Source organism: Sturnira hondurensis, unplaced genomic scaffold, assembly GCF_014824575.4.
Source record: "Sturnira hondurensis isolate 20B ecotype Veracruz unplaced genomic scaffold, ASM1482457v3 Scaffold0017436, whole genome shotgun sequence".
NCBI lineage: Eukaryota > Metazoa > Chordata > Mammalia > Chiroptera > Phyllostomidae > Sturnira > Sturnira hondurensis.
In genome coordinates, this window is record NW_028090067.1 from 3,860,240 (window position 1) to 3,881,805 (window position 21,566).

General features: G+C 38.7%; 1 protein-coding gene across 2 annotated transcripts in view; it reads right to left on the reverse strand.

Moving 5' to 3' along the window:
* FGD6 (FYVE, RhoGEF and PH domain containing 6) overlaps nucleotides 1-21,566 on the reverse strand; it is a 114,074-nt gene that overhangs the window by 80,775 nt on the left and 11,733 nt on the right. The gene's annotated exons all lie outside the window — the stretch shown is intronic.

Genomic DNA, 21,566 nt, shown 5'->3' on the forward strand with positions numbered 1-21,566 from the left:
CAAAAATCGTATTTTAAAGAAATAATAGTGACTTTAGCAGCAAAATCAGGAAAGATGGCATTTGTATCCACATTTACATGTTCATCTCTATATGATTAAGGAGAGAGAAACTGCTGATTAACCTGCTTTCCCCCATATTGTAAACAGCTTTCCAATCCACCTAGATAATTTTAGGTTTCTAATAATGAAATACGGATTCTTTACCAGTGACAGTCACTGCGTTCGGGGCTCTTATACTTCCTTCCCACTGTCAGGAAGACAGCGTCCTAACACTGTCTGCACCGGGGTTACAGAAACAGGACACAGTGTTTCCTCCATACCTTCCTGCGCAGTTATATCATAATTTGAAAAACGAAGTAAAAGGAAAGCAAGCTGCAACAACAACCAACAGCGTCAAGACTACTTCCCCAGGCCACCATTTCCACGTCAGATTTAATTCTACAAAAATTCTTCCTCTAGAAAAGAACTTCTTTCAAGTACACTGGAATAAAAATGGAGAAACGTAAAGCCTAGAAATAAATTCCCTCTGATTAGGGAACTGTTCCTTCAATGCCACATGGCAAGGGTCTATGTACTGGAAGTGATCATTATTTAATGCCATTGCTTTTTTGAAAAATTACTTATTTTTATGTTGTTTTCTTATATGTACAGAACATCCTCCACTGGGAGTACATCAAACTACTCTTTCAGGTCAGATGTCACATGAAGGATAGTTTCTCTTTTAGAAGAAAATGTCTTTTTAAAAGTGCTTATTCAATCCATTTGCCCTAAGACTTTTCGGAAGCATAAAACCCACACAATGCCAAGCCAGATATCACTACCAAAACATCCTCGTGAACTTCCATTAAATTAACAACTCCAGCAAGTATGAATGGAGAAGAAAAAGGATGGCGGAGAAAGGAAGAGGAGAAGCAACATTAACTGAAGAATCCTTTTAAATCACTGAATCCTGTTCTCTGCCGCTGACAAATCTGGTTTCTTTTTCCTCTCTGGGCTGTGATTTTATTCTGAGCCCCATAACGAAGAATGTAGTATGTAATTCCTTCCACACTTAAAGAAAGAAGTTCATCCCACTACCTTTGCCTTGAGGCGTTTCCTTCTCACTGCCAAATCACACCATGTAAATATGAACTTCTGTGACCTTCCCCTTCCTCTGCTTTCTACTCTTGGCCCAAAATGAACAGAACCAAGTCATCCTCAGGATGTTGCGATACTTCTTTTGCAAATGCTGCTCATTATGACGTGCTGCTTGTGTTTCCTCTGGCTGCTTTCATATTTATAACGTTTGAGTGGAAAAAACTGTAAGATCTTCAAGGATGAACATTGTTACATGGAAAAATTAGGGAAAAAAGTTACCATTATATACAATAATATGCCAACTATATATAATTGTTTCACAATTTACACCAGAAAAATGTTTCTATTTAGTTTCACCAAAAAACTTTTTACTCTGTTTACTTTATTTCCCTAATGGAATTGCACATTCCAGAGTCACATGTGAGGTAATATCTCATTGTGTATTGGGGGTGGGCATGGATTGAGAGAGAGAGAATGAGAGAGAGAGAGAGAAACATCAATTTAGTGTTCCACTTATTTAGGCATTTACTGGTCGATTCTTGGATGCGCTCTGACAGGGGATCAAACCCACAACACTGGTGTACCAGGACAACACTCTAACCAACTGGGCTACCTGGCTAGGGCTCTGTGATTTTAATTTGCATTTCTGCCTTATAACCCAGCAATTCCACTTCTGGGTATTTATCCAAAGAAATCCAAAACACTAATTGAAAAGAATACATGCACCCCCATGTTCATGGCAGTGTTATCTACAATAGCCAAGATACGGAAGCAACCCCAGTGGCTATCAACAGACAAGTGGATTAAAAATCTATGATACATATACATATATAGATGGTATTACTCAGCCATACAAAAGAATGAAGTCTTACCATTTGCAATAGAATGGATGAGTTTAGTGGGTATTATGATCAGTGAAACAAATCAGCCAGAGAAAGACAAATACCATACGATTTCACTTATACGTGGAATCTAAAGAACAAAATAAAATGGAAACAAATTTACAGAGATTGGACTGGTGGTGCCAGAAATGCGGGGGAGGGGTTGGGAAACTGAATGAGAGAGGTGAAGGGATTAAGTACAAATTGGTAGTTACAAAATAATCATGAGGGTGTAAAGCACAGCGTAGGAAATATGGTAAATAATACTGCACTAACTATGTATGATGCCAGGTGGGTACTGGAAATATCAAAGGGAATGCTTTGGAAGTATATGATTGTCTAACCACTATGCTGCACTCTTGAAACCAATACAAAATAATATTAGAAAAAGAAATGCAGATAAAAAAACGTTTGTTAATACAAACAGAAAAGCATTCCAGTAAGCTTAGAATCACCTCCAAATAAAATATAGGTTCCCAAGACAGTTTTGTCATTGTAGCAAAGCTGTTGAAAATTTTTTTTAAAAGTCAAATGAAGTTAGGGTTGACCCAACATCATTTCTTCCCTTTACCTCCCCATTATGTAATATGTAACTCGGTCGTATCACACCAAATAAAGGCCACCAGAAATAATGACACTGGGATGACTACACATTTAGACAAACACACATGCACACATATTTGCACAAATATACATATATACAAGTATATATACATTTTCATATATATAAAACTGCTATACCACTTACTTCAATAAACATTTATTGAGGACTTATTGTGTATCATATATTATTTTAGAGACTGGGTAAAGATCATTAATAGAATGAATTACAGATAATGTTCAAACTGTAAATTGTATTGGTTGATTCTTTTTTTACCTGCTGAATAAAACTTTCCTAAACTAATAAAGTCAGACAGAGCTGAAAGAACTACAGTAATTAGGACAAACGCAGGGACTATTTTCTAAAAAAAAGAACTACAAGTTAAGAGTATGTTAAATGTTAAAAGCAGTGCAAAGATACTCAGGGCTACCAAACCAGAAAAATAAGTCCCCAACCAAGGCTGGGGCCGTCAGAGAGACCTGAGGTCCAAGGGCCTGAGAGAACAGACCCCAGCAAGTGGAAGGTGGGACAAAGGCATCCTAAATAGGAGAAATGATGTGAGCCACGGCTTGCAAGTGATGTGGAGGGTGATCTGCTTGGGGACATTTCTATGTGATGAGAAGTTAAGAGAGTCCACCAACTAAGAGAGGTCCCTTCTAACAGAGCTGGCAAGCAGTCAAGGCAGAAGAGGTAACCTGCATCCAGGATGGGATTTGGGATTCAAACCCCAATCCCTCCCCCTGGTTCTTAGGCAATAAGGGAGCAGGGGGAGCAGAGGCAGGGGAATGACGCTGGTTGGTGAGTGAGTAAAAATAAACAGCTCACCCTTTGACTGACTTCCCTAAGAGGGTGATCAAGTGTTTCTGTGTCAGTTACATATGCCATATTGCTTCTGCTAATGTCTTTTCATCATGATCCTAACAGCCACTGAAAAAGTGGTGAAACTTTTGGAAAATGTGACCATTCCTTCTGCCCTTCACGCTATGCTCTTTGTGACTCAGTGTGAAACCACTATGGTATACAGCCTAAAACAATGTTCTGCCTAGACATCTGGGGAAAACCAAGAGTTCTGCAAGTGGCCTAACTGTGGGCTGCCATTCCTACTCTGGCCCCTGAGGTAAGGCACCTGGGCCAAACATCCTTCATTATCACAGAGACGGTTCTGACCTATCCCTGAATAGAGGATTATAGTTCCTTGCCAAAGCACAGAATTATTCAAACTAGCCAATCACATTCTCCCATGAGAACCAGAGGGCACCCTACCCTCCTGAAACTACAAAGCCTGCCTTCCACAGTCCCTGGTGGTTCACTCTGTTCCCAAATGCAGCATCAGTGTGACCTATGTCTTTGTCCCCTGGACTGTGAGTACAGTGTAGGGCAAAAGTAGGTTTACAGTTGTAAGTATGTGAAAGAGTTTAGTCTTGTATTATTAAAAATAGGTTTACAGTTGTTCATAGGGAAACTAATATATTAATAAATAATAATACAAGAATAAATTCTTTCGCCTACTTAACAACTATAAATCTACTGATAACCTGCTGTCAAGCTCATCTGCCCAGGGTCATGTGTTTGGCCAGCCCCACAATCCTAGGCAGGAATCCCTTCCCCCAAAACAGCCTGAGTAGGAGGTAATTTAAACCCCCATTAAAGAAGGTGCCATTTTCTGGGATCCTTAAGTACAAAGCAGGTGCACTGGTGAGAAATCATAGTGAAAGGTACATACAGTTAGCTTGATGTAGATTCTGCCATGAAAAACTCAAGCAATTTTCAAATTAAAGATATCAATGTTATGGGCTACAGAAATATGACATATTCCAGGTTACATTAAATACAGACCCCACTATAATAAAATGGTGAGCAATTACAAGGAAGCCAGTGGTTAACCCGAAAGGACATCTGCTTTTAGTCCAGATCTTATTTTATCCAAACTTACTTGAGTGTTCCATTTTCTAACAGGAACCACGATCTGTAACTGGGATTTCCCACTGCCGTGGGGAAAGGACAGTAAGCTTCTTGGGGGCCCCTAAGGAGCCAGGGAGGGGGAGGTTAAATTGTTGCTCATGAATCAATCAGTCCACTTCCTTATTTAAAATTATGAAAAAAATTCTTACTTATGTCTCTTCCTCAGGTACTATCCACAAAAGAACCAACTGTGGATCACTGATAACCCCTAAAATCCATATGGAACCTATTTCTTTCCCAGAGTACCCTGGCAATAAAGGTCCATTTTTTTCATGACTGAGAGGTCGTTGAGGGCACCAGGAAAGGGCATAGGTTTCTTTCACTGTTTTTTTTTAAAGATTTTATTTCTTTATTTTTATTTTTAGATAGAGGAGTAGGGAAGGAGGAAGAACGGGAGAGAAACACCAATGTGTTGTTGCCTCTCATGCGCCCCCTATTGGGGACCTGGCCCACCACCCAGGCATGGGCCCTAGACTGGGAATCAAACTGGCAACCATTTGCTTTGCAGTCTGACACTCAATCCACTGAGCAACACCAGCCAGGGCCTTTCACCTCTCTTCATCTCATGCACCAGCATATCTTTCCACAAGTTACGCTTCTCAGTAGCTCTGCATTAATTTTTAGTTTACTTGATTGGGAATCTAAGAAATATCCTAACTTTGCTGTCAAACTTGGATAACATCTTTAAAAGCTAGGCTCAGGGAAATGGAAGGGAAGTGAAAATAAACATACATTTAAGAAGTGAGATAAACAGATTCACTTTGGACAGGTTCACAAATATTTCATCAAGTTTCACATACATCTAGGCAAAGAAAATGTAGCAGAGGAGAGAAGAAAATAGCAATGTTTCAGCCTAAGACAAACTTACTTTTAAATCTAGGGTCCGCCACTCACCTGGCTATGTGTAACTGGAGAGGCTTTAATTTTCTATTAATTTTATCTTTAATTTTATATTTCCCTAAACTGTAAAGTTGAGCTAATACCACAGGCTATGAGGTTAAATGAGATCATGTGAACATGCCTGGTACATGGAATAGAGAGGAAATAAAGACAAAATTTTAAAAGGCAGACATGCAAAGAGGGAGAACATCACGGTCCATTAAGTAAACAAATAGCAAGGGGAACTGGGAGTTCTTGTTCAGCCTTTGTAGTGCCAGATGTTAATATGATGCCTGATCTCACTACCTCTTGGGTGAATGAATAAATGAATGGACTTTATCCTAATAGCTTGCAAAAAAATAGGATACTATGTGTAGGCAAAGCTAGCTTGCTGTCTCTCTCTCTCTTTTTTTAAAGGCCTGTGAGCTAAGAAAGGGTTCTACACTTTTAAATGGTGAAAAAAACAGCCCTGGCTGGTGTAGCTCAGTGGATTGAGCGCGGGCCTGCGACTCAGATGATGGCGGTTCGATTCCCAGTCAGGGCACATGTCTGGGTTGCAGGCCAGTTCCCTGCAGGCCAACTCCCAGCAGGGGATGCCTGAAAGGCAACCATACATTGATGTTTCTCTCCCTCTCTCCTTCCCTTCCCCTCTAAAGATAAATAAATAAAATCTTAAAAAAAAATAAAAAATAAAAAAAATAAATGGTGAAAAAAACAAAAATATTTTGTGGCAACAGAAAATTACATAAAATTCAAATTTCAGTGTCCACAAATAAAGCTTTATTGGGGCCCAGACACGCACATCCGTTTTGAGCTGTCTCTGTCTGCCTTTGCACTGTATCTGCACATTTGAAAAGCTGCACCAGAGACCACGTGGCCTATAAAGTCAAAATGTTCATCATTTGACCCTTTATGGAAAGGGTTGCTGACCCCCAGGATGACAGATTACCCAGAAGAAGCAAAACTTTGCTTTGGAGCAAAATTTCCGGTGTTTGAATCCTATCTCCTAGTAGCTAAATGAAACTGAGTGAGCTCTGAAACTCACTGTGCCTCAGTTCCCTCACCCATAACACGGAGATAGTCATAGTGCCTGCCTGACAGGGCTGGATGAGCATTAAATGAATTAATACAAATTACTCACTAACAACAATGCCTGGTACATAAAAAGCTCATACGCTTATCGACACTTTCTTTTTCCTCATATATATACATGTAGATGTGTGTGTGTATAATCTATTTATTCATTTATATTTAGAGTGTGATCTCTAACATCAAAAAATTACTCTAGACACTTGAGAGTCTAGACTTGTATGAAAGAATGACCTCAGAGAGAAACTTCTGCATTATCAGTCATGTGAAACAGGTCATCACAGTACACATGTCTGAGTAAAGAATTCCTGCAATGAGTTCATGTGAGCCATGGTTTTGCAGCAGGTCCCTCCTGGGCTTGTTTTCATGTTTCATTTCACTGCTTCTTTTGGGCAGCGTACTACTTTTATAGTAACATCCCAAAGCTCAGATTAATCATAGTTTCAGAGATAGCACGATAATGACTCCAGTTTATAAAGAACTTGAGTCACCAAAATAAATGACTAATTTAGAGGTATCCCACTAGATCTGAAGGTACTTTTTAAAGCAACTTTTATACAAGCTAGCTCCATCCTTCTTCAGTAAGTAAGCATTATAATGATGACAACCTTAATGAGTGACACAAGCTAAAAAGACCTGTGACAGACATAAGAAGCAAGTGTCACTTAAGCAATGAAGATGAACTTCATCCTGCAATGTAAAGCAAAGTACCTATACTTCTTTTTTAAATACAGGTTTTCATACTGGACTAAAGTGCAAAGAGGCTAGTGGACAGCACTTTAAAACTCCAATCGGCCACTAGCTAACGGCACTAAAAAAAATGGAGGAGAGGAGAGAAGTAGGGAGAAATTAAAATTCCAGAAAACAGGAAGAAAGGAGGGGAAAAGGAGAGGAGAGAAATACGGAGCAGGAAGAAAGACAAAGCACCATCCTATTCCTTCATCTGAGATGCGGGCATGAGTTCCGTTGTTCTTTCCTGGTGCAATGGGCTGTGTTCAGCACAGAGGTGACACACAAGAAGGAAGACTGCGCCTGCCCAGGGGGAAACAGTGCTGACAGCCTCTCCCTCGTCAAGTGCCTCCCAGATAATAATGGCCTCACAGGAACAGAGATTAACTGGCCCTAAACTTTCCATTTACTCTAAAACTTTCCATGCTAAAATACAAAGCAAACAAATAACCACCCCCCAAAACCTTTTCTTTGAACTGGGGAGGGGATTATGAGGAAAAGGAGGGAGTATTTTACTTTTCACTTTATGTACATTTAAGTTCTATATAACTTTTATAATGTAAAATTATATTACAAATACACAAAGAATTGAAAATTCCCATTCACCCTTCTCTAAGTTTACTAATCTCAATTATTTCAAGCAATCCCCATAAACACTTATTTTTTATTAATACTATACTTGAGAAGAAAAGGTCAAAAGTGAGGGAAAGGAGAGGCTGGAAACTACTGTTCGCATTTCAATTTCCCCCTAAATGCAAAAAAAAAAAAAAATCACACCACATTGGCATGTGGATTATGGCACTGGCTTTCAGTTCACTTCCTGTAGACAGGCTATACACAAACACACTTCTAACCCTCTAGACTGTCCATCCCCATTGAGGTAAACCTATAAGGTAAACCCAGGGAAGAATAACTATTGTTATCCTAACATTGGGTAAGTATAGTGAAATAGAGCTTCTATAAACTCTAACACCTCTGTTCACATTCACAGATTTTACTTACAGAATCTACCTAGGGGCATCAGCAAAAATATTTACTGTGGTCAAGATTTCAGTGAGCAGGCAGAGAAGACATTACTCTGCAGGGTACAGAGGAGCATACAAAAATACTTTGCATCTTAACAGTAAGAGGAGGACTCAATAAGAAGTAATGACACTTACTTAGTATTTACTACCATCAAGAGTCCATCTAATAAGACCCCATTCAAGAAAATGACTAAGATCTCCTCCCAGCCTACTGTGTGAAAGCATTAACAGTTAAGTTATAACTACGGGGTATAAAAACATACCTTAACTCATTTTACCACCAAAAAAAGCTCCTGAACCTACTAGAGCTAATGTTATTTCTTGATTTTTGCATTCTTTCAATTGTGCCTTACAAAAAGATTTCATATATTTTAATGAGACCAAAACCCATTTCTTTAATCAACTTTCACCCCTTCAGATCTTTATTTTACATTCTTCACTAAAGCCTCAGTACCAATTTTCATTTTAAAAGTTCCTTTTACACTCCCCAAATATGGTGCTCAGCACACAAGACAATGTGCAGTAAGTAGCTGTTAACTAGAAACAGTATTAATACATTAAGAGGAAAGATGTAATTTGTTCAAGTTTTCACAGGTTATCTGTGTAAATCCACAGCATATCTTCCTTGACTTCTGAACAGCCAAGACAGGAGATTTTATCAGTTGTAGACTGAGAACACAAGATAAAGGTTTTGTCAAGTTAACATTTTTCTAAAAGATTTAATAACTTTTTCAGATAAGACTCTCACATCTATCTTTCCCATTTGGATGCTAACAAGTCCATGTTCTTGGAGTTAATCACATGCTTTATTTGGAGACGACAAGCAAAAAGTATAAAATAATATAGTTCAGCAGACAGATAGATGTTCAAATCCTGAAATAATTATATGGATAATTCATCCTTTATGGGAAAACACATTTGCTGTAGCTAAATCATTCTGATTATTTCCCCATATATGTAAAAACTACACCAGGCCCCTTCACTGGGCTTGTGACTTCGTGACAGCTTTGTACATTTTTGCTAATTCCAAAAGGTTCCTATAGACTGTCCAGGGGTTTTTTTTGTTTGTTTTTTTTTTTTTGCCTTTTAGTCTTACATGTAAGGCACAGGAACAGTTCTTTTATTAAAGAAGAGTTTTATAAAGCTTTAATTTTTTTGTGTGTGATGCGACTGTGTTTTCTGAACAGCATATGAAGGTATCTTACAATCCGTACGACTCAGGAAACTTTTAAAAACTGCTTTTGATTGGCATGGAAATTAGATCCTACGGCTTCGTTCTGCAGGTTTGATAAGAGGACTACTGGAATGAGAGGAATGGAATGCTTCTTGCTTAACTCGTCCATAACATGGAAGGAAAGCTCCCTAAAGACAGATACTTGTGAGGCCTTTGAACTGAACTTCTCTTCTCCAAGGGAGCTTTGTTTTAGCAAATAGCAGTAATTCTCCAAATCAGTGTAATTGCTTTCCAAAATTAACAGATGTTTCCTGTGCATTTTGTAAGCCTGGTCAGTGGGATACTGGTTTACTCAAAATGCAGCTGGATTCTGAGCTCCCACAAGTAAAAGCAATACATAACCTGACAACTGTTTACTCAGATGGGACCACCTGTTCTGTACCAGGTATCTGCTGGGGCCAGTGAAACAAAGGCCTTAGAAGCTCTTACAGTATTTATTCTTATATTTTTATGATTTCTTTTTTGATAAAATGATGGGTTAGAGCTGTGCACCGGGAGACAGAGGAAAGGGGTGCCTTGTATTGCTTGGGATATAATCATTAGAGTAAATGTTAGTTATTGCTTTTATTATATTATAAACAGCATATGGCAGGCAATATGCTGGGGAAGGGAGTGGCAACGCAAGTATCGACAAATTCACTTCCTCATTCAGCCTTTCAACAAATATCTACAAGGTGCCTGTGGCATGTAGGGCACTATTGTAGGACAGGGGATAAAGCGAGGTAACAATCCTAAGTGCCTCTCATTCATACAGGTTGTATTCTAGTAGGGGAGACAGATGAGCAAATAAATAAATAGACAATGTACTGAGAGGAATAACAAGTATTAGAAAGAAAAATAAAACTGAGTAAGTGATAAGCAGACAGGTAGAGGAAGGGGTATTTTGTTACCTCTCCTACACTGGAAGGAAAGATTTCCATGAAAGATAACATTTGAGTTAGGCCTAGAAGGACGAGAGAGGATCTGTCTGGGAAAAAAGGTATGCCAGAGAGTAGAACAAATCTTTGAGAGGGAACAGGGTGTTTAGTAATGCCAGAGAGTAGAACAAATCTTTGAGAGGGAACAGGGTGTTTAGTAATGTAAGTCAGTCAGTCTTACCCAGGTGGATAAGATGATGAGATTAGAAAGGCCAACTGGGACCAGACAACAAAGTCTTGTATACTAAACTACAGAGTTTGAATTTTATTCTCTGGGGAGTTGGACACCAAATATTGCTTAATTACAAGATATGCTATGCTAAAAAACAAACAAGAATTCTCATTAGAAAAATGGGCAAAAAATAAAAACGATCCTCCAAAACTTCACTTTAGAGGATATACAGATGGCAATTATGCACAAGAAAGATGTTTAACATCATTAACCATCAAAGAAATGCAAATTACACCACAACTGGATGTCACTAACACACCTACAGAATGGGTACAATTAAAAAGTGACAAACACCAACTGCTGATGAGAACATGGAGACACTGGATCGCTCATTCGTTGCTGGTGGAAAAGGAAAATGGTACAGCTGCTCTGAAAAACAGGTTGGCAGCTTATAAAACTAAACACAACTACCCCCCAAACCACAACTGTATGTTTGGGCATTTAGCCCACAGAAATGAAAATACACGTTCACACAAAAACCTGTACATGAATGTTCATTACAGTTTTATTTGTAAGAGCCCAATAGTGGAAATGACCCTTTAACTGGAAGATTACGGCAATATAAAGGATTATTCGTGCGTGCAACAACTTGGATAAATCTCAAGGGATTATGCTAAAAGAAAAAAAAGCAACCCCAAAGGATTATATACTGTATTACTCCATTATATATAACATTTTTTTAAATGACAAAAGTTTTGAAATAGAATATTGGTTACCAAGAAATGGGGAGTGAGGTGGTTAAAAGGCAGGTGGGGTTAAAAATGGCAACGAAAAGGATCTGTGTAGTGATGGAGTTACTCGCTATCTTGACTGTGATGGTGATACACAAACCTGTATGCGTGATTAAATGAAACCAAATACACACTCACACGGAGTACAAGTAAAACTGGGGAAATCAAAATAAGATCAGCAGATTATATCAATGTTAACATCCTGGTTTTATTATTTTACTATAGTTTTACAAAATGTTACCATTAAGGGAAACTAGGTAAAGCGTACCTAGTTTTTCTCTGCACTATTTCTTACAACTGCATGTGAATCTAGAGTTATATCAATAACAATTTCAATTAAAAAATAATAAACCAGATTGTAAACTCCTTGAGAATAGAACTGTCCTTGATTTCTCTGACTTCTAGACTGACCAGCTAGTTCTCTCTGAAGTAGCTAATTAGCTACTACAGCATAAAATCACTTGATAAAACCCCCTCGAGCAGTTAAAATGTCACCACGTTTCCAGGAAAACCAGACACCTTTGAAATCAACTGTCATCAGGTAAGACAGAGTCGTGGAAAACTGGCAGATTGAGGCCATGGTATTTCAGGAGGCTCCTGTAACAAAAGCCTTCAGCGCAGTCTCTCTCCACTGTCCTTTTTCATTCTCTGCTGCAGCACAAAACATGGGGAAGAGAAGAAGCAGGAAAACACGGGAGGTAGGCAGCAAAACTTCCATGTATCTACAGCTGTGTACTAAACACTGGAAGCATATGCTTATATGCTTTTTGGTACTAAAACATCCTGAAAATGAAGCTAATAGTGTAGCTCTTGCTGGGTTGATTCTAATTAGGATTAACTTGGGAGTAAAAATTACAAATTCATTAAAAGTCTGAATTATAGGATTTTAAATGAAATACAGTTTGAGTACTTTCATGTACATATACCTACCCTTAACAGCTAAGCAAAGAGGTCTTACCAGGCTTGCTGTAGAGCAGCCTGTTATAATTAACTCTGTGTGTAATTATTTTACACACAGTATTAAAATGCCAAGCAGAGTATGCACAGAAGGAATTTAAAGTATGTTTTCTATAATATGATTTATAACATTTATTGGCTTAAAATAAGAATAACAAGTTAACCCGAGCCTAGACATGATGAATACAGATGCCAAGTTAAGTCACAAAGAAGCATTTCAATCAGTTTTACCTTGGAGGTAGATTCAGCAAGCCTCTTGATGGACAGGGTCAGTGACTAAGACCCATGTCAGTGGCCCCAGCAATGACTCTGAGAATTTCTCTCAACCTACAGCCCAACTAAATGTGCTCCCTACAGGACTTTTCCAGGTCTTGCCCTTTCATAATTCAACAGGCTCCAGAGCCCTGGCTGGTGTAGCTCAGTGGATTGAGCACGGGCCTGCAAACCACACAATCGCGATTCGTTTCCCAGTCAGGGCACATGCCTGGGTTACAAGCCGGTTCCCAGCGGGGGACTCACGAGAGGCAACCATACATTGATATTTCTCTCCTTCCCTCCCCCTCTAAAGATAAATAAATAAAATATATTTTTTAAAAAGGCTCCAGAAAGCCTACTTCCTCTAACCTTCAACCAAAGAGAATATGTCACCTACCTCTTTGAGGAAAAAACCTTACCATTCATTTAAATCCATTTTTTTCATTAAGATAATAAGGCATTCGTAAAATAACATTTTATAATATGTTTCTACAAAAGCTATTTGAGCCTTATAAAATTATTTACTTTGGGGAATCATAAATAGTAATTAACTGTTAAACTACAGTGCTTTGGAGGTCAGAAAGTACTCAACGGAGAATGAAATGAGGAACAAGGATGAATGAGATTAAAAAAAAGCAACTCCCATGTAAATCAGTGGGGAAATGTGAGACATAACCCTTTCTGGGTCGTTAATATCCTTGTTAACTGCTAAATGACAGGAATCATTTTAACTTGCTTTGAATAGTGGCCACCACTAACTTGACCAAATGCAAACATGGAATGATTAGTTCAGTTTCCAACCACGGAAACATCTATGTATTTCCTAACCGTTAAAGCTTTCCAATCAACGAGCTCTTCTTGCATGGAAGATTTAGGGCCTCAGAAATGCTCAATGATGTCTATACATACCATTGCAGGTGTTCCTGTATTTTCCCCTCTAAATCTTGAACAAATTAGGGTCGGTAATATTTTGTCCCTTATGTATAAGATCAGAGACCTCAACCAATATTAAATATAAAAAATAAAATCATGGCAAAACAAATGCCCTATGGCTCAGCATGAAATGAACATGTTCTGATTTAAAATCAGTATCTCAGGATTGTAAAAGGTGGTTCCATACTCAGTTTATCTACATATTAACTGTGTGTCCTTGGACAACTTACTTGACTTCATTAAGTCTTAGTTTCCTCATCCGTAAAATAATATCCAACCCACAGAATAGTAGAAACAAAATAAATCATGCAAGAGCTCCTAACTAAATGCTTGGCATGTCAGAAATGTTGAGTAAATAGTACCCCTCTACTGTGTATTAGTAAGATCAGACATTTGGGGGGCTGAAAGTTTCTGCATAGTTTGAATACACCCCTGCCTGAAATCACCATTTTCAAAAACTGAGCCAGCCCTGAATGGTGTGGCTCAGCTGGCTGGGCATCGGCCTGCAAAGCGAGAGGTCACAGGTTTGATTCCTGTCAGGGCATGTGCCTTGGTTGCTGGTTCGGTTCCAGTCAGAGATTGTCCGAGAGGCAACGGACAGATGTTTCTCACATCAACGTCTCCCTTCCTCTGCCTTTCCCTCCCTTCCCCTCTCTCTACAAATAAATAAAACCTAAAAATACCAAAAATCGAGTCATAATCCTGTGTTCATATACAGCTACGTGCAGCCCTCTTACCTGATAGGGGTAACAATATCTGTTATAACAAGGAAAAAAGGCAGTGGTGCAAGCAAACCTGAACCTCTTTGGAACCACAACTCAAGATCACTTGAGTTTTCTAAATCTTGCTGACCTTCTCCGTAATGCTTCCACAATAGCCTTAGAAGAGGCAATGTGGTATTTTGAAGCACCAAGTTGGAGCCTTGGTTTTGCAATTTCCCATTACTGTGGTGTGGGGAAAGTCAAGTACTGCTGGGCTTGGTTTCATCAGTGAATGAGGAGGCTGGATGGGATAATTGGTAATGACTCCTCTAGTTCTCAAATGTAATGATTCTATCATTATGTTTAACCTAAAACCATTACAAACTACCCAAAAGGTTCCCATTTAAGTTTCCTCACCCTAATTTCTGCTACTAAATAAATCAGACCTGGACTCATGAATGATCTCATTATTTATCCCTTCCCTGCCCACTCCTAGTCCTTCCCACAAACTAACAGGGCAGTAGAGACGAGCTGTGTTTTAGTCTCATGTTTCTAACGGTGAAGCTCCAGAAAGAAAATTTAAGGAGTGAAAAAGCTACTCCTTTAAATGGAAATCTCTGTTTTCTTTTGACTGCCCATACATCTAAGCACCAACTGAAAGACGGGGGGGGGGGGGGACCAACAAAACCAGTCACCAATTATTCCTTCTTTACACATTGTATCTTCCTTCCTGGACTTAAAATTAGTTGCCAGACAATTCAAATAGTAACTGCTTTTCAGAGTAATAAAAAAAGTTATTTTAAATTTATTAAAACCCAAATAAATCTATTCTTTAATTCCTAATGTTTCAAACAATACTAACACATGCCAAAGTATATCAACTGTTACAAATAAGTTACCAAGAAACTGACTTCAAAAAAACATATGATCTAAGTAAAATAAAGTTTTCAGCGGAATCCACAGGGGCTAAAAGAACAAGCAGTTACACCATTTCAAACATAAAAAGCCTAAATGTGTCTGTTTTCCTTTTTATTTTTATCTGAACATTCGGTAGAAAGTAACTTTCTTTGTCCAGTGTTTATTATTTCACCTTTACTGAATCAAAATCCTAAACGCTTCGATGAATGGGAGAGTCTGGTAAACAGACCCTTGAACATTAGAGACCAGACCACTAACACAGTTGCATTTCCATCTTTGTCCATTTTTCCTGAAGTCACTATCACCATAATTCAATTCATTTATGTACAAAAGGGTTTGATAAGACCAAATACAACCTTACTCCAATTCACTATGTATATGGAACTAAAACAGATACATGCAAACAACAAGGACTGAGAAATCTGAAAGACAACTGCAGAAGGCAGCTATTCTTCCTGGAAATACTATCATAATACTTTACTGCATTGATAGTCTATTTGGCCAACCCAATTGTTATAGCTCCAATGACAGATCATCTCTGCCTGATGTCAAAACTACTTGCAAAATCCTTTTTTGCTCTTCAGAGATCCATGAACACAAACAATTACCAGACCTAGACTAAGCCACCAAAGTAGATTTTCCATACCACCCAGAAGAATGCTAGACAATTCCAGTCTCCAACTTAACTTTTAATCTCAGCATTAAAAAAAAAAAGGTCAGCACTTCTCTGTAGCTTCCCACACCCAAAGTATTACAATTCAAGCTGCTTTTTGTTCCTGATAGAGTTTTAATAAATATGCTCATATAAATATGTCTACTTTTTAAAATAAAGGGCTTTCCTTAATTGCCAAATTAATCTATGCAATGCCAGGAACAAGATGACACATTTAAAAGAAATGCCTGCCAAATAAATAAATAAAATGTCTACAAGAACATGGAAAGCTTACAAAATTAATATACAAGCACAGGCATTTCTTTGGATACCCGAAACAAGAACATACTCATCCCCTTAGGTTGCCTGCATCTGGGATCCCACCGAACCACCTGGGGAACCGGTGGGTCAAGGTTCACCTTCTACACGTCTTCATCCTGTTCCCTTTTCCCTTAACATTCTCCTCAACACACTAAACTTTTCCTCTTTGAAGGCACCTGCATTTAAGAATCATAAAAACTATTTCTTTAATCTTATTGGTCTGTTTTAATCTTGCCACAGTCTCATTTTCTATTACTTTCATTGTATTTTTCATATATTAGAAGCTAAATATGTTCTTGTGGGCTGGCTGGGAACCTAACTCCTACTCACAGTTATTTCTACTACAAAAATGCATTCTGAGTTCCAAACATTCTACTTATAGGTTTAAAATATTCACAGATTGATGGGGTATCTGATTATCTCCACCTATTGGGTCCTTATAGGGATTAAAAATGCTTAGGGAAAGAATGAGGTCCCCTCTTATCTGCTATTTCTCAAAAGGTTCATACAGAGAATATTTCTCTAAGAAATAGGTTAAAAAGCTCATATTAGAAAGCAGTATCTGTCTTGCTAATGTAATTAGTTATAATTTCATGAAAACTTGGCTAAATTATAAAATGTTTAGACGTTTAATATTCAAAAATTTAATAAAAACCCAGCAATGGAAAATCAATTATCTCTAAAAATAATGCCACCTTTTCCCCTTAAAATGTGCAAATATCAGCTATCTCCAAACAATATAGTTTTATTAAGCAAGGCAGGATGTGTGATGTGTTTAATGTGTGTGCACACACAGTCACAATGTAGAATATTTGTTCTTTCATCCCTGACTAAAAGTACACCTCCAGAAGTATACAGTTACATTCTACCTCATTGATGCTGATGCAGCTGATAAGATATCACTTATATATTTTAGGAGGAAATAAGACCAAACCAATAAAGCTGGACAAAATACTGCAAATACTAATTACTAATACTTATCTAAAAGGAAAAAAGAAGCCCTGGCTGGTGTGGCTCAGTGGGTTGAGTGCCAGCCTGTGAACCAAAGAGTTGCTGGTTCGATTCCCAGTCAGGGCACATGCCTGGGTTGCAGGCCAGGTCCCCAGTAGGGAGGTGTGCGAGAAACAGCCACACATTGATGTTTGTCTCTCTCTCTCCCTCCATTCTCCTCTCTTTAAAAATAAATAAATAAATAAATAAATAAATAAAATCTTTTTTTAAAAAAGGAAAAAAGAAAAGCTTTATTGCCCAGAAATAAAATCGAATGCTTCTAAGCAAAGTTTAAAATGTAGGGTAAGTATATAAACATATTTGCCAAAACTATGTGGCTATGATTACAACACAATAAACAAAATTAAAGAGTCATACAAATTTTTGATATTTCCTGAGGCGAAGCTGAAAATAACTCACAGGAAAGAGCTGCTATTAAGATATATGAGTCCCAACCTCCTGTGCATAATCCTATCCGTGTTATGACAGCATAGAAAGGCTCAGTAGGGCTATTACTTTACCCTTAATCATTATTAAAATTCAACAACAGCACCAGATGGTAGATGCAACCCAAGAGAGCTATCTTCTAGACCAGGACTAATGATGTATAACACAAATGCCATGATGGGATTTGAGACAACTTATAATGCCATTTGGCAGCTCTTTAAACCCAAGTCAATGTTTAAAATGGTAGAAAAAACCAAAAAACTCAGTACTTTCCTTTATCAGAGATGAGGGCATACCAATTTATTAAAAAGAAATGATTTTGAAGTTTGTTTTAGTTTGAATTCTGGTGCTTGAAGAAAACCAAAAGATAAATTCAAACCTTTAGAGACGGAGACTTCTGGGCAAAGTTTCAGGGGACAGCAAATCACATTTGCTGATTCCACTTCCTCCCTGCTCAGTCCTCCTCAGTTTGCAGTCTGGTTTCTTCGTCCACAGCACCAGTAAAATTGCTTTTATCAAGTTTACAAAATGACCTCCAAATGTCAAATCAAATCATGTCCATTTTATAAGCCTTGAGTCAAGTGTCACCACCTCTGTGAAGTCATCTTTTGGGGTATAACTCAGATGAAGTTTGGATTAATAAACCCATGTCGCATTGCAATTGTCTGCCGCCTCACTGCACAGAAGCTCCCCGGGAGGAGGCAACCCCTTCCACCTTAGAATACACCGTGCTTGACACATGGTCAACATTTGGAATAAGTAAATTGAGGACTTGCTGGGTTACCTAGGAAGGCCCAATTACCATACTTTTTCTCTGAAGTGTTTATATACAGTAAGAACAAACAAAAACAACAGAAGACTTGGAATGTTTCCAGGGAAAATTTTTCTTGGTTACAGAATCAAGAAATCTGCTACAATTTCAAGAGGGAAATCCCAACATTTGGACACTACTATATTTCTGATTTGTCCATAACTCTTTAATAAAGGCCCTTATTGTTGAAACTTCCTTATGAAAATCACCCTTCTTAAATTATAATAGTAGGAACTGAGTACTCGTCACCTGCATGCAGTGAGAGAAAAAGGCCCGTTGCTGACTACTTGTTTTAGATTTATTATGACTGAAACCTTTTGGGAAGAGAGCTCTCATAAATGTACCCAAGACACACCAGAATACTTCGGACTGGCTCTCAATCTTTTAACAAAAGCGCTTTTGAGAACCCAGAGCAGCGACCCAATGATGATCTAACTGGGAACACCTAAAACTTACCTGCTTCTACAGCTTTCGAAACCCCCCTCCACCCTCTTGCGCCTTCAGGTTTGACTGGGTCTTCCTTCCCCTACTCCTTACCCCATTCTGCCTTCCCCCAGTTTCTTTTACTCACTCTTGCTGAGGGGTCAGAAACTCAACTAGCAGTTTCATGCAGGTAGCAAAGGAGAATGGGTAGGGGAAAGGACAAGAAAAATGAGAAAAAGAGGGAAAGAAAACCCACTGCTTACTAAATTGTAACCACCCGGCCCTTCCTTTCTTCCTATCACTCCCACAGCTTTGCAGTCTTCCTCGAAGCAAGTGCAGCCCCCAAAGCCCTCAAGCCTCGTTAGTCACCTCACCCTTTCCACAGACCCTGCAGCCTCAGACCCAGCGGATTTGCTCTTCTTCATATCCTGGAGCTCAACCCCACCCTGGCCAACTCTCCGGCCTCAGGCCAAAGAAGTGCTGAGAGGAAGAATTCACCAGGGAAGAGAGAAGGGGACAGGACACCAATGGTTAATATAGTTGGGGGGCTAAAATGGAACCTTTACCACCGATGCCAAAGCTGTTTCTTTGGGAAATATACTTCGAGCTTCAAATTATCGTGCAGTTTTACATTAACACAACCCTGTTGGAAATTGGAGACTGCTCATAATTATTTCCTGATGGATTATAAGTGTGTTGTTATAAATTTGTAAATGTTAAGCTGTTGGATTCATGAAACCTACACTCTAAAAGGTCAGCTACTCCCAAGCTTGCCAAATATCTGTTTGACCTGGAATCTGGTTATATATGCAGACTCTGTGAGTCCCTAAAAACTAGTGAGTCCCTGTAAACTAGTCCCTTAGGTGAAATCCAAACTCTCGTCCCTGAGTGCTGAGAAACCATTAGACACTCTTCTGATTACTCCAGCAGAAAAGTCTTAAACAGGGTTCATCTGCATTTTCTTATCATTTTAGATCACCAGGGTGTTGGACTTCGAATCACTGTAAATAGGTCTATAGTTGCAACAGCCGGACAAGATTTCAATGTGCATCCTGTCAGCTCACCTTATTTTAGGGTGTCCCGGTGTCCTCCTCCCCAAGCCTTGGATTTTGCTTTCTCATCTATTCAATGCCACTTACAAAAGGCACAATTTTGCAGGCAAAACTATTGGTCTGGTCCTATGACTGCAAGCTTTTGATTCAGCTGGCACATTTTAGGAGTCTTAAGCTTGTTTCAAGCAACCTGCTTGAGCCCTAAAGAAGACTCTCTGTGGAAAGCTAAACTCAAAAGCAGAGCTCACCCACCCTTCATCAAGCTGCCCTACTTGACCGCCTGCAACCTGTTCACACAGCCCTTGGTGTCCTGTGGCTTCCAGAAAGAACCCTTCTTCATGAATGCCAGCCAGCTGACCTGGCTGGCTGTGAACCCCTTTAACCCCTTCCAGCCTGGCTCCCCTCAGCCAAGCAGCAGTACTCCTAATTGTATAAGAAGCACTATCAGATAAAGAACAAGTTCCAGAGGTTTATAGCTTGTGTTACAGAAAATGACGAACTTTTGGGATTTAAACACGAAGGCCAACAGGAAACTTACACCAAGGGCCAAGACTCCAATTTCAAGAAAAAAAAATTCATCTCAGCTAAGGAGAGCAGTATATCATAAAGAAGCCAAATTCATTCCCATCACACACACACACACACACACACACACTACACAAAAGCATGTTAAAAGGACAGTACCAATAAAACTGTTCCATGAGAGAAGGGCAGGCATGAAAAGTTAACTGTATTTTTTTAAGCTGGATCACTAACTCAAATTCTCCATGGAAATATTTATGCCAACAAAGAGGCTTTTGCTCAGGTATTAATGTTCAGAATAGCATCAGCTATGAGAAAAGTTAGGCAATGGAGGTAAGTCATCTTTTATGAGTCACAGAAGAGCAAAAAGGACTATAAGGAAAGAAAAATGCTAGGACATCTGAAAAAACAATTTATTTAACTTGGTGCACTAAGATTTCATTAGATAATTTTATTCACTCACTCAATAATCCTTTTTAAGTCCCTATTATGTGTCACATATGTTAGTATTTCTACAAAAGTCCCATTTTAAGACTGAGTATTCAGAAGCTTGAAGTTAGTGACCTAAGAAGAATATGAGGACTTCCAAAAGAGCCTATGAGCTTTGTGTCAGATGCAAAAGCAACACTTTAAAATACAATGCAAAGGCTCCCTCTGACTACGGAGAGAGAAGGAAGCAAGTAGCTGCAGTGGTTGTTTCCTCTGCCTCTTTTTCATTCATTCTCTCATGTGTCCAACCAACATCTACTCATCCCTATTAAGCCCCTTGCTTGGACTCACACAGGACAAAAAGATATGACCAGACTTCTTCATGGAGATTAAAACCGAATACAGAATATCAGACATACTAATAAGTAATCATCCCATAAGACAAATTGAGAGAAGGGCAGGACAGCAGAACATAACCAGGAGGTCAGAATAGGAAGTAAATATTTCCTACTAAGTAACTGTACAAGCTTCCTGAAGCCAATCACTGCTGAGCTAGACCCTCAAGGATGGGCAAGGTTTCAGCAAGACAAATGGAATAGGTATGCAAAGGGTAGAAGGTGCCTATTCAAAAGTGAGAAAGGAGAGTAATTAATGTGTTTCCTGCATTTTTCCTATATCCATCTGAAGTTTAAAGCCTTCAACAAGTAAAATAACAAATCCTCAAAGAGTAGAAACTTTTGCAAATTTAGAGGTTTCACCTGACCAAGGACACCATAAGCAAATGCACGGATTTCAATA